We start from the raw sequence: 12,783 nt of genomic DNA on the forward strand, positions 1-12,783 counted from the left end.
TGATAGAACTTGTAACCTTAATTCCTAGATTGGCTATAATTGGTCCAATATCTGAATCTATGTACTTACTGCCTGAACGGGCAACAGCACCTGCTATTTCCACTTTGGTATTTGTAATTAATTCATTGAGTATTTTTTTGCCCATTCTGCCTAAGCAGCCTATTACTCCAACTCTGATTTTCATAAAGCTTTTTACGTTTATTAAGAATGTTAGGCCTTTTTTTAAGCTCTGTCACTTCTGATCTATATTCTATAGCTGTACGAACACTGCAATTTCAGATCCCAGTGCCTTGACCACAACTATTGCAATATGGTACATAGTGAACGATGTCATTCCAGTCTGGAATCTAGCCTTTCTGCAATCTCATCGAAAACGTTGTAACCACTTTCTATGCTAGTTTGCTTGCTTACAAGCAAACTTTTCTGGATCCCAGTGTCTGGGCACTGGGATGACAGGAGAAGGCACTGGGATGACAAGAATAGGGCACTGGGATCTAGTGGGCTCAAACTACAATGTTTGTACAGCTGTGATCTATATTCTATAGCTGAATAATTTAACAATTCAAAATGAATACATATCCTATTGAGCTCTATATTACATACCAGGTTGCTTTGCCTTTTCCATGCTGAGTGATGTGATTACTCTTTACGAGATTAGATACGTGCTTCTTTAAGGTATTGCAGTTTGCTTTAGTAATATTTTCCAAATCCTTAATTGTAAGACGTCCATGTTTGCTGAGTAGTGCTAATACTTTAGCAGAAAGTGGTGGTAAATAGAGATTTAACACTTTTTCATGTGACACCTTTTGTTCAAGATAAAATTTTTGCTTTTGTAGTGACCTTAAAAAGAACATAAGCCATGGATTAAAATCATTGCTGCTCGTCTTCAAGGATTGTTGAGTACGACGCAAAGCTAAGTAGTAACTCTCCTTATTACTTTCAAGGGAACTGTAAGGTACATAGATATACCCTAACTTTAGTAACAAGAAAGTTGTGAGAATGCGTGATAATCTGCCATTTCCATCCTGGAAGGGATGAATAGCTAAAAAAGTAACTATAAAAATGCCAATAATTAATAGAGGATGTAACGATTTTACTTCTAATTGTTGGCTAGTCCAATAAATAAGTTCTTGCATTTGTGTCGCTGTCTCAAGCGGAGAGGCTGTTTCAAAAACTATGCCCAAGCTTTTTCCAGATTCATAAAACGCCTCAACATGATTGGGAGATTTTTTATATTCTCCCATGTGCCTTTGATCTTTATATGAAAATTGTAAAAGCCAGATGTGAAACTGTTTTATAGTGTTTTCTGTAAATGGCATCTTGTTAAAGTTTTGAAATACTTCTTCACACACATACGCATATCCGGCTATTTCTCGTTCATCTAGAGAACGAAATGAGCGTGTATCAAGTTTGGATAGTAATTGCTCAACTTCACGGTCTGATAATCTTGCCCCTTCAATACGAGTAGAAGAACCAATACTTTCAATTGTTGCAATTTTCTTGAGCATTTGTAAACGTTCTGGAGCTAAATTACCAAACAATTGCCATGCTCCTTTAAATTCATCAATTTCAGCAACTAATTTTAACATTTCAGGTGTTATTACAATTTTTGAAATGTCAAACATATCTGTATTTTTATCTAATTATATTCAATTATATTCGAAAATATCCTATTAGCAAAGAATACTTGTGAGACACACACTAAAGAATGAATTTTGGTAGGCATAAAAGCAGCTATTTTATGTTAAAATACAACATTTTGATGAAATTATAAGAAAGGCTGGATCCGAGTAGTCAGCTACCCGTCAGTGCATGTTGAAAAATCATTTTATGATCTAAATCAGTTTTTTTACAGGTAACTTCTAAGCTTATCAATTTTTCCAAGATCTTCTTAAGTTCTGAAAGTTGCAAACTTTTCAAATGAGATTTAAAACTCTGCAATTGTTTAAAAAACAATGGAGGGCTTAGCTGATCAATCGCAGCCTGCTCACTCATTCCACCTTGCACTGACAGCAAAACGTTTTCAAGGCGTAGGAAATAATTTGATATAATGCGAATTAGCGCTATCGGTGAAAAATTTTCTTGCGATATCAATGCATCAGAAATTCTAATGAAGCGCAACATATCTTTACTTGCTATGGCAGAACATAAATCATCAAGTGTAGCATAGTCGTTGCCGGAAGTTGAAAAGCATAATTCTATATCAGTAAGTTTTAGGTCTTTTCTCTCCCCTAAGTATAAAACTAACTTCTCAAGTTCTGAACATATAGGCAGCTTGCTATGATTAAAGTAAGATTGCAAATGGTAGATTATCTCATTTGTGCATTTTATATCATTTTGTTTTAAGTAACTTGATATAATGTCATAAAGATTGCTGTTGCTGTCCTTATAGCAAGCAATCACACCAAAAATTTTTGAACTCTCCATATAACTTTTAGTCGCAGAATTATATGGAAGATCACTTGCTACCATCATTACATAGTGACCACTTACGTTATAATCCAATACGTTTTTTAACTCTTTGGATATACCTCCACTCACATTTATCAGCTTAATTAATTTTTTGCTGGTAAACATCGAAACGTTTGCCAATTCAGAAAACAGTAAACTGGGTAACTTATTCACTATTGCAAAATCCATCACCTGAACTGAATACTCACCCAAATTAGCAATTATTTCTTGTACATAAAAATCAACCCTACTGTTATCACTTCCATGAATTAACACACCACTTAAAGCGTCAGGTTTCTCTAGGAATCTTTTAACTTTGGATGGTGTAACCCTCATGCCACCTATATGATATCATTCTCATTTGATTGTACATGAGTGTCCAAAGACTCTGAGCTTTCTTGTACAATATCATCTGCCGTACTCTGCACATTATCCGACTCTTCTGTTTTTCCTGTAATATAATTATAAAATTTTTTCACAGGTTGAGATATATATTTGGAAAAAAATCCTTCTTCGCTCATATTGCTTACTCCATAAAATTAACAACTTATCATTAGCATATAAATAATAGTATAGCAAAAACTATTTTGTGCTAAGATAGTGATGTTTTATAATGAGTATATTACAAAATTATTAACATTCGAGATCAAAATTAAGCCAACCTGCTTAATACTAGCCTTATAAAATAAGCGATAATTAAATATACCGCTGCAACAAGTATAATTGCAGGTCCAGTTAACAAATCAAAACTTGCAGATAACATGAGACCTGATATCCCAGAGATCACAGAAAAAACTGTTGCAACAATAATCATCTGCATTGGAGTTTTCGAAATGAGCCTTGCAGATGCTGCTGGTATTAGCAAAAATGCAGCAATGAGTAATATTCCTATTAGTTGGGCAGCAATTGCTATAAATATAGCAAGAGTGATTAAAAATTCTAGTCTAACAAAGGTAACATTAATTTTTTCAACTACTGCTAAATCTTGATTAATTGAAATCATTAACCAATAACGCCATCTAAATATTAATATCAAAGTAACTACTGCAGAGGTTAAAAAAATCAATACTATATCACTTTGATCGAGCGTTAATATATCACCAAACAGTGAGCTAATAATACTATTATTGCCAGATGGAAGAAAAGACATAAGTATTAAACTCGATGATAAAACTACATTGGTAACAATGTTCAATATCGTATCAGCAGAATATAATCTGTTAAAATTAAGAGAAAGTAGTATAGCAAATGTAATTGCAATGAGCATTATGCTAAGCGATGGGCTAATCTTAAAGATTAAAGCAAGTGCAACACCAAGCAACGAAGAATGGGACAAACTATCACCAAGATAAGATAACCTTTGCCATATCATAAACGATCCTAAAGCGCCTGTTACTAGGCTAATTACAACTACTGCAACTAGACTATTGATGAAAAAGTCCTGGGTAAGCATGCTATATGGCTATTAGATAACTGACAACAAATCTATCTTCGGATATTAAAACGTTATGGGTTCTGCATGCAGAACCTGTTGTCATAAATTCAAAATTTAAACCTTTTTGTTCCATAAGATAGGACTTCACTGAAGAACTTAGTATATTGCGTGTTTTACCAGTACCTATTATCAAAATTTCTATTTCCTCTGTTAAAAAAGATTTAAAATGTTCCTTGCTATTTATATCACTTTCTTTCAATTTAATCACCTTTTCAGGAAAAATTATAATTGAGCCGCAATATTCTCTATTATTCACCAAAAATTTTCCTTCCCTGTAACCATTTATAAGATTTTTATTCTCGGAAATTAAGGGAGTTACATCCATAAGTCAAACTATTAATTGAGTGTCACATACCCACCATTCTGGTTGCTTTTTTCCGATATTAACTGCAGCAGCTTTTGCATTTTCCTCACTATCGAATATTCCAAAACATGATACACCACTGCCTGACATGCGAGAAAGTATAGAGCCTTCTTGTGACTCAAGTGTTGATATCACATCCTTAATTTCAGGTACAAAGCTTATTGCTATTTCTTGAAGATCGTTTCTCGTCTCTTTAAGAAGCTTCAACAAATCCTTTTCAGCGTCATCGCTCCATTTAATTGGCTCAGAAAATTTTCCTTCATGTTTGGAAAATACCTCTGGTGTACTCAAAAACCTTTTTTTCGGTTTCACAAGCACCACATTTGTAGGTAAAGAGAATTTTTTAATGTGGCATAATTCTTCGCCAATACCTCTAACAAAAACTGGCTTGCTATCTACGCTTGCGGGAACATCAGCACCAACGTTTAAGGCTATTTCATTTAAAATCGTCCTATCAATCTCCCACAGCTTCCCTAGCGTACGTACCACAGCTCCAGCATCTGAGGATCCGCTACCAAGTCCTGCAGCAATTGGTATGTTTTTTACAACCTTTACAGTGACTTTAGTGCGTACAGGAGCATGCCTAAGCAGCAGATTAACCGCTTTCATTACAGTGTTATATTGGTTATTTATTTTAGACTCGGAGTTTATAAATTCAACTGTAGAGTTATCGTATCTAGAATCCTTCTCACCTACTTTTATTTCCAAAAAATTAGAGAGATTAGCAAAGACAAATAAACCTTCAATCAAGTGATACCCTGTTTCTTTTTTGTCTACAACATGCAAAAAAAGATTGATTTTTGCAGGCGCCTTTACACAAAAACTTTTCATTATATATCTTCACTAACACTATTTTTACATTATATGTATAATGCTATTCTAGTCAACTTTTATAAGGTTCTCGCACTTCTGATGAGATCAAATGCCATAAATCCTAATTTCTCTGTGTGGGTAAATGCGTCCGCTGGTACAGGCAAAACAAAAATCTTAATAGACAGAGTATTGAGACTTTTATTAGAAAACAAAAGAAATATTCTTTGCTTAACATTCACCAATGCTGCAGCAAACGAAATGGAGAATCGCATTCACAGCATACTCAGTAAGTGGGCAATATGTTCAGATAGTGTGTTGGCAGCAGATCTAGAACAACTAGATTTCTTTCCAATGTCATCCCAGTGCGTGACACTGGGATCTCAGCACCCCTACTTGTCATCCCAGTGCGTGACACTGGGATCCAGAAAAAATAAAGATTATTTAACAAGAGCAAGAAGGCTTTTCTCTGAACTGGAAAATCTTGGTCTAACTATACAAACCATACACGCTTTCTGTTACAAATTAATCTCCAGCTTTCCTATAGAAGCTGGCATTGCTCCAAATTGCACGCTGAGCGAATGCAAAGAATTACATTCCATCATATTCAATAAAGTGCTTCATAACGAAACTGTGCAGGATGATATCAACCTTATTGCAACTGAAATTGATGAAAATAAACTACGCGATTTGCTTTATACTTTATGTATAAAAAGATCGATATCAGCAAATGATTCGAAATATATCAAAGATAAATTGAGCGCCCCAGATGAAATTCATGACTTACAGAGTGAAACAATCGAGCACGTGGAAAGACTAGCCGAGATATTAAGTGAAGGCAGTAAAAGAGATCAGAGTTATAGTGCAATACTTTATTCTACTGTCATTCCAGTGCTTGACACTGGAATCCAGAAAAAAAGAACCAGTGTCAGCTACTCGGATGACACCGGAATAAAGTGGAATGACACCAAAATAGAAAACCTAGCCAAGGTATTTCTAAAATCAGAATCGCACGAAAAAAAGAGCATATCATCCATTGCAACAAAAAGTATTTTGGAGAAATTCAAAGATGCAGAGCAAATAATAGAGAGCGTTCAGAATGTAGTATTTACCCATATAAGAGACATGAACTCTTATCAAATATTCAAGAGAACCAGTAGCTTACTTGGTGTATTTAAAGTATATGTTGATTTATATAATAGTGAAAAATCAAAAAATGCACTGCTTGACTACAATGATATAATTGACTTAGCAACAAATCTTCTCAGCGACCCAGATCATAAAGATTGGGTATTGTTTAACTTAGATCAAAAAATAGATCACATCCTTGTTGACGAGGCACAAGACAATAGCATCAGCCAGTGGAAAATTATAACAAATCTCTGCGATGAATTTTTTGCCGGTAATGATGAAAAGCGAACCTTATTTGTAGTTGGTGACGTAAAACAATCCATATACAGATTTCAAGGAGCAAATCCCCATCTATTCAACTATATGCAACAATACTTTCATACGAAAACTGGTGGTAGAGATTGGATATCATGCCAACTTGAAAAGTCATTTCGCTCAACTCCAGAAGTTTTGATGCTTGTAGATAGAATATTTAATAACTTCCGCGCAGAAATATCTTTTAATGATAATGAAATAAAACATGTTCCACATAGAGAAAATGACCAAGGATATATTGAAATTTGGCCAGCGTTACCAAGGCGCAAAGAGAAAGAACAGCGAGCTTTACAAATTCCTCTGACATGCAAGGAAGGTTATACAATAGCAGATCGATTACTTGCTCAAACAATAGCTAACAGAATTCACAATTGGTTAAACGAAGGGCGGATTTTAGTCGCTAAAGATCGCCATATAGAGCCAAGAGACATTATGATTTTGGTGCGACAACGAAACGTGTTAGTTGATTACATAATAAGCGAACTTAAAAAAGCAAATGTGCCAGTTGTAGGCCGAGATTATTTTAGAATTATGGACTATATAGCCGTGCAGGACTTAATAGCTTTGGCCGAATTTTTACTCCTCCAGGCAAATGATTTAGCTCTTGCAAATGCTTTAAAATCACCGCTATTTAATTTCACCGAGGATGATTTATTTAACATTGCATACGACCGTAAAGAGCATTCACTATGGGAAAGAATTCAGGATTATTCTGTGGTTATCTATAGTGAATTAAACTATCTCATTAACTTATCTCGCACAGAATCCCCTCTCGCATTATTCACGCATATACTGCGCACAGGTAAGAAGAAATTTGCTGCAAGGCTAGGTCTTGAGTGCTTCGAGGTTCTAGACGAATTTATGAACCTCGTGTTGCAATTTGAAAACCCATCTCTTCAAGCGTTTGTTCAATGGATCAAGGAGAATAATCCGGAGATTAAGAATGATATGCAATCAGAACGCAATGCTGTGCGAATAATGACAATTCACAAATCAAAAGGTCTGCAAGCTCCCATAGTATTTTTGGTTGATACAAACACAGTGCCAAGAAACAGTGAAAGCATTATCTTTGATGGAACGGAAGCACCATTTTGGTGTGGAAAAAACAACAACGCTTATTGCGATCAAGTAAAAAGAGAGAAAAAACTAGAGGATTATAATGAATATTTGCGTTTATTATACGTAGCACTCACGCGTGCTGAAGATGAGTTATACATCTTAAGTAAAGAGCCAGTGCAAAAGGGCTCTTGGTATGATCTAATCACTAAGTATGGAGAACCATATGAAAAGAAACAAAGGGGTTTACGGCCAATATTTAAAGAAAAAGTTGAAGTATTATGCGTGAATGCAAACTACCCTTACATTTATAAAAAACGTGATTACTTTGACGTTCCGGTCATTTCCCTTCCACCAGCTTTAGCCCACTCTTCGGTGTCATCCCAGCGCGTGACGCTGGAATCCAGTGAAAAAGAAGGAGCAGAATGGATCCCAGTGTCAGCTACTTGGATGACAGATGGTTATGCAAGAGGCCTGATTATTCACAGCATATTACAGTATATGCCCAAGATAGAAAAAGAAAGGAGAAAAAATTGGGTCAGAAAATACCTTGATAACATCAACATCAGTGAAGATAAGGATGAAATTTATAGTAAAATATTGGCCTTTAATGAAAAATATGGCTATTTGTTTGACTTAGAAGGCAAGTCAGAGATTACACTGAGTGGAATAATCGATGGCGAACCAGTATTAGTACGACTAGATAGGCTATGCATAACGCAAGATAAAGCAATCATAATTGACTACAAATCACACCGTAACGTTTCTGTTTCCTTATTAAATGAAATAAAAAAGCAAATGCTGACCTATAAAACCTTAGTACAAGAAATATATCCAAACAAGCAGGTAGAGTTCATGGTCATTTGGGTGGAAGATTTAACTCTGCAATCTGACTTTTGATGAAACTTGATTGCAAGAAATAGCTACTACGTCATACCACCACGAACCGTCATCCCGCCACTCCTTTCTCGTCATCCCGCTACGTGTTAGCGGGATCTCAGCATAGCTATCTTAAAGCTAAGTAATATAAGTCAACCCAGCTAGGATTCTTTTGATTGATCAAATTAATTTTCCACTGCCTTGGCCATTCTTTCAGGCGCCTTTCTCTTGCAATAGCTAAACTTATATCTTCAAACTCTTCAAAATATACAAGTTTATTTACATTATATCTTGATGTAAAACCTGAAACAATTTTGTTTTTGTGTTCCCAAATCCTCTTGATCAAATTTGCAGTTACACCAATATATAATGTGCTATTAGCTTTATTTGTAAGTATATAGATATATGATAACTTCATCTTAATCGTTTATAGCTAAAGTAACTGAGGTTTATCAACATTATACTACACCATCATGCCACAATAAATCTTACCGTCATACCACCGCGCCGCTAACACGTAGCGGGATGACGAGTTACTATACCGCGGCGGTATCTCAGCCGCTAACAAGCAGCGAGATGACAGCAATCTACGTCATACCGCAATTCATTCACGGTATCTCTTAGCCGCTAACACGTAGCGGAATGACGATTGTCGGTAAATCTAAGTTACTGTAGCTATAAAGGCTTTCACAACAACCTATTTTCCTTGAAACTAAAATAGCTACTGAATGTAATAATAATGTGATCTATTAATTCTATTCCTATACTTTGGCAAGCTTCTGCTAGTTGTCTAGTGAGAGATATATCGCTATTTGAAGGTTGTGTATCTCTGCTTGGATGATTGTGAGATATTACAATGGATGTTGAACCAATCAAAAGTGCGCGCTTGATGATCTCTCTGACATAAAGAGGAGTTTGATCTACTGTACCAATATTTTGCAGGTCTTCCGCTATTAGACGATACTTTTTATTCATATAGATGACGCGAAAATTTTCCTTATTGAGGCTTCCTATACTTATTCTTAAATAATCAAGCAATTTTTCCCAGTTATCGATTATAGGCAGGTCTTTTATTTCTTCTCTTGCAGAACGAACAAAGGCTTGTTTTACACAAAAGATGGCAGATATCGCTGCATTGCTGACACCATCAACGTTTTGCAGCGCTTCCAGGTCAGCATTAAAAACTTTATTCAAACTGCCAAAATTTTCTATCAAACTCTTTGCTATCGGCTTTACATCAATTCTACTGTATGCTGAATATAAAATGTGCTCTAAAACCTCATAATCAAGTAATGATTGTCCATTATCTAAAATAATTTTCTCCCTTAGGCGCTTTCTATGCCCCTTTTTGTAATTTTTCATCATCAATGAATTGCTTATCTCTTGTATAATAAGAAATTAGATTTTTAAGTAAAATATTTAATAAAGCGCATGACGCACAATTGTAAGAACATTCATTTTTAAAGACAGCAAATGGTGTCATGAAAGTAGCTGACGCGAGCTCTACGTCATACCGCCGCAGACCATCATACCGCCGCAGACCGTCATACCGCGATTCATTCGCGGTATCTCATCCGCTAACAAGAGATCCCGCTAACAAGTAGCGGGATGACGAATTACTTAACCGTCATGCCACCGTGAACCGTCATACCGCGATTCATTCGCGGTATCTCTAGGTCCCGCTAACAAGTAGCGGGATACTTGATCTTTACAGGGATGACGGTTGTCGTTTAGCTACAAACATTAAGAAATTTACCAAATGAAAAAAAAGGCAAAAGAAGCCCTAGTCATTGTCTATTTTCAGTATTTGGCGTTTTTTAAATCTTAAACACTGCAATTTAGCTGCTTTTAAACGCAACTCACCTTAGTTTAAATGTTTAAGAAATTTACTAAGCAGAAAAAAAGGCAAAAGAAACCCCGCGTTAGCTAGTTGTCACTCTCTAATCCTGCAAATTGGCGTACTATACTGTCTTAAATGACTTATAAGCGCGTTTCAGCTTATATAGGTAAAAACCCAGAAATGTTGTGAAGACATAAGGTGCACATAGTGCAAAAAATTAAAAATAAGACGCCAACTACGTTGTTTTCTTGCTGTTTAATCTGCACAGATTGAAGATAAATGAACACCTTCAGTATCATGATAAAGGGGCTGGCGAAGGGTGTCAAGTAGTTTTTAGCTCTGCCTTCTAAGGCTTTTACTCGTGACAACCACTGTGCCTGCGATCTTATCGTGCCAAGTTTGACAGCGTTTGTTGAAATTTGACCATAACAAGCCCAAGAATAATGGTGCAACTGACAATATAAAGGAAAAAAATCTCTTAGTTGCTTGCCTTAAAGTCATTTTTCTGAAGGTTTGTGCATCCACAACTCTGAGCCCAAATAATAGTTTTCCAGGTGTAGTAGCAAACTTTACCCACATATATGTAACATAGCAAAAGAGCATAATAAACTGGACTATTTGATTTAGGATTAGTAATTTTATAAGTCTACTCTGCGTTGTCTTTTCTTCCGCAGACAGTGGTGCTTGCATTGGGGATTTTGCAGCAATTTGACTTAATATTTTGCTATCCTCTGAGTTCATAAAGAGCTGATTTAAGGCTTGGCTGCAAAACTGCAAGAACAAAACGATAATAATCAAATCAAGCAATACTGATATATAGCGCCTGAGGCCCGTTACATAACATATCCCATTTTCATCTTTCTTTACCTTTTGAATAACATTTATAGAAGAAAAAATAGAAAATAAACGATTAAAAAATTTATGTAACATATATATACTTTCCAATATTTAACGTGCCCCTGGCCGGACTTGAACCAGCATGCTTTTGCAAGCAACAGATTTTGAGTCTGCCGTGTCTACCATTCCACCACAGGGGCATTAAGTTTTAATGCTATAGGCAACACGGAATTAGTCAAATTTTATATGTCTTTCAAATCAAAACTAAATATTCTACAATAATCGATAGTTACTCTTAAATGCAGAATGAATAAATTAGCTGATCTCCTTGATTCAAGAGGTGTAGACAAAGAAATATGTAAATTACCGCATAATTTAGAAGCTGAACAGATGCTTATTGGTGCAATGATTCGTGATAATAGAATCTGTGATGCGGTTGAAGACACAATTACAGCAGAAAATTTCTATGATCCACTGCATCAAAGTATTTTTACGCAAATATCTAAAACCAGAAAACATGGCATAGTTGCCAATGAACTGAGCCTCAAAATGTTTTTTGAGAACGACCAAGCGTTTACCGAATGTGGTGGGGTAGAGTACTTAGCAAAGCTTGCAGCAAAGGCAAGTATTGCACTTGATATTTATAGTTTGACTAGAATAATCCGTGATACTTACTTAAGGAGATGTTTAATCAAGCTCGGGCAAGAAATAGTTGGTGATAGCTACAACTACGATATTGAAAATCCTGCACAGGCGCAAATTGAACAAGCAATGACAAAATTGTTCAATTTGGCAGTAAAAAAACAAGGTGAGAAAACATATATAAAACTTGCAAGTTCAATTAAAGATGTAGTTGAGAAGATCAGCACACTGAAAAATAATCCAGAAGCGCTAGGCGTTACAACCGGACTTCAAGATCTAAATCAGCTTCTTGGTGGTCTACAAAAATCTGATTTATTAATTTTAGCTGCAAGGCCTTCTATGGGTAAAACAGCATTGGCGCTAAACATCGCACTTAATGCTTGTAAGATGTTGCAAAAAAGAGCAGATAAGCAACACTATGTAGCGTTTTTCTCGCTTGAAATGTCAGCAGAGCAATTAACTGCAAGGCTGATCACTATAGATTCAGGGATTAGTTATTATAAGGCATTAACCGGGAGAATTAGTGATTTTGAATTGCATGAATTTATCAATACTAGTACAGAATTATCTGAACTGCCTTTCATCATAGATGACACCCCTGCGCTATCAATTAGTGCCCTTCGCACCAGAATACGCTTGCTGTATCAATTATATAATGTAGAAGTGGTATTCATTGATTATTTGCAGCTAATCAGAGGAACAACAAAAAGGAGTAATGAAAATAGAGTGCAAGAAATCTCGGAAGTGACGCAGGGTTTGAAAGCAATTGCAAAGGAGCTAAATATTCCCATTGTTGCACTATCTCAGCTCTCTCGTTCTGTTGAGCAGAGGGATGATAAAAAACCACAACTTTCTGATTTACGTGATTCAGGGAGCATAGAGCAAGACGCAGATATAGTAATGTTTCTCTATAGAGAAGAGTATTATGAACTAAGAAAACAGCCAAATGAAGGAAACAATAAA

At 35.7% G+C, this 12,783-nt stretch overlaps 1 non-coding gene across 1 annotated transcript; it reads right to left on the minus strand.

Annotated features, from left to right (window-relative positions):
- Nucleotides 1–11,295: 11,295 nt before the first annotated feature.
- Trnal-caa lies at nt 11,296–11,378 on the minus strand. The gene has a single exon. It is a non-coding gene; the product is annotated as a tRNA-Leu (tRNA).
- Between the last annotated feature and the right edge of the window lie 1,405 nt (nt 11,379–12,783).

This window comes from Drosophila ananassae (genome assembly GCF_017639315.1).
Source record: "Drosophila ananassae strain 14024-0371.13 chromosome 4 unlocalized genomic scaffold, ASM1763931v2 tig00000066, whole genome shotgun sequence".
NCBI lineage: Eukaryota > Metazoa > Arthropoda > Insecta > Diptera > Drosophilidae > Drosophila > Drosophila ananassae.